Here is a 6,789-nt window from a genome sequence, read left to right on the forward strand (position 1 = left end):
GCATCCGGTGGTCGGACATAGGTCCCTTGAAAATTTGCCCGAAAGGCGTCTTCGAGCTCTTTCCAGCTTCCAATGGAGTTTTCGGGGAGGCTTTTAAGCCAGTGCCGAGCTGGCCCTTTGAGCTTGAGGGGTAAGTATTTGATGGCGTGGAGATCGTCTCCTCGAGCCATGTGGATATGGAGGATATAGTCCTCAATCCAGACCCCTGGGTCTGTTGTTCCGTCGTACGCCTCTATGTTTACGGTTTTGAATCCCTCTGGAAGTTCATGGTCCAGCACCTCATCGGTGAAACATAGGGGGTGTGCGGCACCCCTCTATTTGGGTGTACCGTGGTGTTCGGATGTTTGTTGTATTGTATTGCATACTGGAGTGCGCTTGCGTGGCCCGTATATGGATCTGGTTGCGCCGTCCTTTTGATGCGAGCCCTCGCATGGATCACGTACTGGCTTATGTGCGGCTTCGTTTGCCGCTCTATGTTGGCCATGAGGTCGTCTATCCAACCGGATGGCCGTTTTGTTTTCTAATTGCGGGGGATCTAAGGCCTCCTCGTCGAATTCAGGTAGCAATTTTCGCTTTGGGTAGCTCTTGGTGTGGCGATTACCGCCATACTTCGCTGCCGTGTTGAGTACTTCACTCCATGTAATTCTGAGCGCGTCTTGCGCAACCCTGAGCCTTTGCTTCTGCTTTTTCAGACTCCTCGCAGTGGCAACAAGCCTTTGATGGGCACTCTGTTGTTCTAGGCTCTTGTCCGGTGTGATATCGTCCGGACTGTTATCTTTAACGGAGTCGGGTTGTTTGGTTAATTTGATTCTTCGTGTTGCCCTGGTCAGGTGATGGTTCACCCTGCTCTATCGCTGGGTCTATATGACCGCTGTTTCTGCCGAGGCGGGATTTGGAGCGGCGCTTACGCCGCCACTTTGACTGCCTCTCAAGGGAACAACCCTTCGCTGCGTCCTTCCGTTCCTCGTCGTCGTTTTCTTTGGGTGTGTCCACCATGTACACATCGTATGATGAAGTGGGCGTCCAGTGCCCTGTGGGAAGTGGTTCCTATTCGTCTCCTGCATCGTCATCCATACCATTGATGTCTTCGGAGTCGAAGTTGAGCATGTCGGTCAAATCGTCGACAATGGCTACTAAGTGGGTGGTGGGTGGGCGGCGAATTTCTTCGTCATCCGCATCCCAATCCTGCCGAACATAGTTCGGCCCGGACTCTCCTGACAGGGAGAGAGACCTTAATGAGTTCAGTATGTCGCCGAAGGGCGAGTGCTGAAAAATATCCGCAGAGGTAAACTCCATGATCGGCGCCCAGTTGGATTTGATAGGTATGGGCACTGGCGGTTTGGAGTCCGTGGCCGGGGAAGAATCCGGTAGTTCGGCGTCACGGCTCCCATGAAGGGTAAGGTCGATACTCGGCTCGATCGCCGATGAGAGTGCAGCCTCCGTGGCGGGGTCTATCCACCCGTCCATGGATGGCGCAACTGGTTCCGAATTGAGGGTCGGAGCGGTTGCCGGTGCGATCTCCTAAACACTGTCTGATGGTAGAGCTAAATCATACTCATAGTGGCCGTGTGGCGCACAAGGCAGGAGCTCGAATCCGTCGAAGATCAAGTCTCCGCGGATATCGGCCGTGTAGTTTAAGCTTCCAAACCTGACCTGGTGTCCAGGGGCGTAACTCTCGATCTGCTCCATATGGCCAAGCGAGTTGGCCCGCAGTGCGAAGCCGCCGAACACAAAGATCTATCCAGGGAGAAAAGTCTCACCCTGGACTGCATCGCTATCGATGATCGTAGGAGCCATCAAGCCTAACGGCGACGACACAGAGGAACTCTCAATGAAAGCACCAATGTCGGTGTCAAAACCGGCGGATCTCGGGTAGGGGGTCCCGAACTATGCGTCTAAGGAGGATGGTAACAGGAGGCAGGGGACACGATTTTTTACCCAGGTTCGGGCTCTCTTGATGGAGGTAAAACCCTATGTCCTGCTTGATTATTCTTGACAATATGAGTAGTACAAGAGTTGATCTACCATGAGATTGGAGAGGCTAAACCCTAGAAGCTAGCCTATGGTATGATTGTATGTTGTCCTACGGACTAAAACCCTCCGGTTTATATAGACACCGGAGGGGGCTAGGGTTACACAAGGTCGGTTACAAAGGAGGAGATATACATATCTGTATTGCCTAGCTTGCCTCCCACGCCAAGTAGAGTCCCATCCGGACACGGGACGAAGTCTTCAATCGTGTATCTTCACAGTCCAACAGTCCGGCCAAAGGATATAGTCCGGCTGTCCGGAGACCTCCTAATCCAGGACTCCCTCAATAGCCTCCACACAAAATCTAACCGTTACACACAACTTGCCAATCTCGGTGGGACCGAATAGTTAAACTCGGTCGGACCGATTCAGCAAAGCTAGTGACTGTTAGGGTTTTCGGTGGGACCGGCTGGATCAACTCGGTGGGACCGATGTGCGAGGGTTAGGGTAAATCCAAAACTGGGTTTGACCGATTACTCAAACTCGGTGGGACCGATTTGGGTAATAAGCGAAACATAGAGTTGGCCAAGCAAACACGGTGGGGCCATTTGCATATCTCGATGGTACCGAAAATATTGCAATGGGTAACAGAGAGTTTGCAAGCCCATCTCGGTGAGACCGAGATCCAATCGGTGATACCGAACTGATTAGGGTTTCTGGCAGTGGCTATGTCAACTGAACTCGGTGGCTCCGGATAGAAAGAATTGGTGGAGCCGAGTTGGATAATTTGGTGTGGGACATATTTGGAAGTGAGAAAGTGGTTGAGGGCTTTGGAGCATATCACTAAGCACTTTGAGCAAGCAAGTCATTAAGCAACACCTCATCCCTTCTTAATAGTATTGGCTTTCCTATAGACTCAATGTGATCTTGGATCACTAAAATAGAAAATGTAGAGTCTTGAGCTTGGAGCTTGAGCCAATCCTTTGTCCTTAGCATTTTGAAGGGGTTCCACATCCTCTAGTCCATGCCACTTCATTGTTGAACTTGTCTGAAACATACTAGGTAAAAGTGTTAGTCCAACAAGAGATATGTTGACATTAATTATCAAAACCACCTAGGGAGCACTTGTGCTTTCAATCTCCCCCTTTTTGGTAATTGATGACAACATACATCAAAGCTTTAGATAAAGATATAGAGAATAGTAAGTAAAGCTTTGGAAAGACATGTAACATGCATAGTCTCCCCCTACATGTATGCAATCATGTGAATATGGAATATAGGAGCATGTGAATGCATAAACATGACAGAGTAGGAAAAGTGTTACATGTATCTTGGCTATATGCATGAGAGCAAATATGTGAATATGAGAAATGTGCCTTCATGCTCATGAGTCCTTCTTGCAAACAGTATGTACATGAGCAAGAATTTCTCATACGCATGACTGTGATGCATATACTTACCTTGTGGTCTTTAGTTCGCTTAGGAGGGAATGAACCTGCGTAAACAAGGTTAGATAACACAGATACAACTACTGGCCAGAGCAAACAAAAGAAACCACGAGAGCACCAAGACCGGGATGACATGTAGAGTGAGTACTAAGTACCATATTGGATATAGACATGTCCCCAAAGGTAAAGATGTGCAATAAATTCAAGGATTTCCTTCCTTTAGATGTCTTGCTCCCCCTGAATCTAGCATGGGATATTGGGAGAAGATAGGGAACAGAAAATCAGAGCAAAATCAGATCTCAAGTATGAACATGTCTTTCCCCTCTTGAATACATGTGACTTCTCTCCTCTTGAACACCAAGCATCTGGCGTCCTTGAGGATCACTCTTTTTTTAGTATTCTCTCCCCCTATAGATATGATTAAGCTTTGATGTGATCTCTCTCTCCCCCTTTGACATCAATTTCCAAGAAGGGTTCTTCTGGATTTTGTCATGATGGGTTTGGTCCTTGAGTCACAGAACAAAGCAGCAAGTTGAATGGGATGCTGGTCGAGGACAAGATTCATTGAGTGGAGCTGGATCAAAAAGAATGCAGAAACAAGTGGCAAGATGTCTTTCCTGTAGTGAAATCGGTGACACCAAGTTGTATGATCCGGTTGTACCGAGAGCATTCGGTTGGACCGAAAGTATCAAAACCGGTGAGACCGAGTTCAGCACAGAGAAAACACTTGTCACCTCAGCTCACTAGACAAGTAAGATCTCGCAAGGATTTGCAAGGAATTAATTGAAAGATTTGCAATGAATTTGATGCAAGGAATGCAGAACAGAAAATAAAAGAGAAGAAACTAAAGAGAAGTCTAGATGAATTTGGAAACAAATATGCATTGGACAAATGCAAGAGCACAAAAGGGAACACAAGAGAACTTCATCTAGAATTGGTCGGCGACAAAGTCACCTATGTTAGAGTATATTGACTTAGGAGTCAAGTGAGATCACTTGATCATAGGTCATACTCATCGTGTAAGCTCAAAATGGGGTCACATCTTGTCGAGTTGCTTTGACTAATGACTTGGAGTAAAGCTTCTCTAAGATGGAATAACATACCTTGGGTGGTGGCGTTGATCATGATCGTGTAGTTGAACTTGTGTGGGTTGCTCAAGGTTGATGTAGCTCATCAAGAGTTGGGAGCACCACTTGGAGTTTGAGTTCATCTACCTACATGGGTTAGTTCTTGCAAGGAAGAGCACTTGTATATCCAAAATGACAATCATGAAACTCAACATAAAATTTGTCAAAGGAAATGTTTGAACGGTTGCGTGCTTCCTTGTCTTCATCCACCATTGTGTAGAGACTTGGTGATATAGAAATTGCTCAGAATGTGAGTGAGTTGAAATATCATAGATTTAGATTCATCCAAGTACCTACACGGGTTAGGTAACATGCAAGGTGCAAATATATCCAAGACATGAGATAGTCAACATAAGAAAAATATCAAGGATTAGTCATAGGCTCACGCCTTGCATGTATCAAATGGAGTTCCTACTCCAGGTTAGAAGCATCAATGATGTTCAATTCACCTCTTAACCTGCAAAACACTTTCTCATCAAGTGGTTTCATGAATATGTCAGCTAACTGTTTTTCGGTGCGAACATGCTTAAGATTAATGTCCCCTTTGGCAACACGATCTCGAATGAAATGATGACGAACTTCAATATGCTTAGTTCGAGAATGTTGCACGGGATTGTGAGAAATCTTAATAGCACTTTCATTGTCCCAAAATAATGGAACATGTTTCACATATATCCCATAATCTTTAAGAGTTTGGGTCATCCAAAGTAATTGAGCACAACATGATCCAGCGGCAATGTATTCCGCTTCGGCGGTGGATAAGGATACCGAGTTTTGTTTCTTGGAGGACCAAGACACAAGAGATCTACCAAGAAACTGACAAGTACCCGAAGTGGACTTTCCATCAACCTTGTCACCAGCATAGTCCGAGTCGGAGTAGCCAACAAGATCAAAGGAGGCACTCTTTGGGTACCAAATGCCAAAATTTGGTCTATGGATTAAGTATCTCAATATCCTTTTCACGGCCTTAAGATGACATTCTTTAGGAGCAGCTTGATATCATGCACACATGCACGCACTTAGCACAATATCGGGACGTGAAGCAAATAGATATAATAAAGAACCAATCATAGAGCAATAAACCTTTTGATCAAACGGTTCACCATCTTTGGTTAAATCAAGATGTCCACTAGTAGGCATGGATGTAGTCATACCTTTGCATTCTTGCATATTGAACTTCTTGAATAAGTCCTTGGTGTACTTCATTTGAGAGACAAAGGTACCTTCCTTAGTTTGCTTGATTTGTAAACCAAGAAAGAATTTGAGTTCACTCATCATCGACATCTCAAACTTCTCCGACATTAGCTTTCCAAACTTTTAACTAAAATGAGGGTTAGTTGATCCAAATATAATATCATCGACATAAATTTGGCACACAAATAGTTCTCCATTAACCCTTTTAGTAAAAAGAGTAGAATCTATTTTTCCAATTTCAAAGCCTTTTTCAACAAGGAACTTGGTCAAGCATTTATACCATGCTCTAGGAGCTTGTTTAAGACCATAAAGAGCTTTGTGAAGTTTGTAAACATGATTAGGTTTCTTAGGATTGACAAATCCGAGAGGTTGCTTAACATAAACTTCCTCCTCTATTTCACCATTTAGAAAAGCACTTTTAATGTCCATTTGGTACAAGGTGATATCATGATGATTAGCCTAGGCAAGTAAGATGCGAATGGACTCAAGTCTAGCAACGGGGGCATATGTCTCACCATAGTCCATACCTTCGACTTGAGTGTAGCCTTGGGCGACGAGACGTGCTTTGTTGTGAACTACTTGTCCATCTTCATCCTGCTTGTTGCAAAACACCCATTTGGTACCGATGATGTTGTGGCTGTTGTCGGCCTTCTCAGCTAATGTCCAAACTTGATTTCTCTCAAAGTTGTGTACCTCTTCATGCATGGCATTTATCCAATCCGGATCTTCCAAAGCTTCTTCATCCTTCATAGGTTCAATGCTAGAGATGAATGAATAGTGTTCACAAAAGTTAGCTAAACGAGTTTTTGAGCGAGTGATTCTCCCGGTTTGGATATCATTGTAGATTTGCTCGACGGGATGGTCTTTAGAAATTCTTGCTCAAACTCGTGAAAGATTTTGCTTGGATCTTGGTTGAACATCTTCTTCATCTTATTCTTCTTCTTGGCCTTCTTCGTTGTTGACGTTGTCGTTCTCTTGTTGTGGTGGAGAAGGAGGTTGTTGGCATTCATCTTGGCGGATTTCCTTGTTTTCTTCATCTTGGTGAGTCC

This window comes from Triticum urartu, chromosome 2A (assembly GCF_056163025.1).
Source record: "Triticum urartu cultivar PI428250 chromosome 2A, HENAU_Tu73, whole genome shotgun sequence".
Lineage (NCBI taxonomy): Eukaryota > Viridiplantae > Streptophyta > Magnoliopsida > Poales > Poaceae > Triticum > Triticum urartu.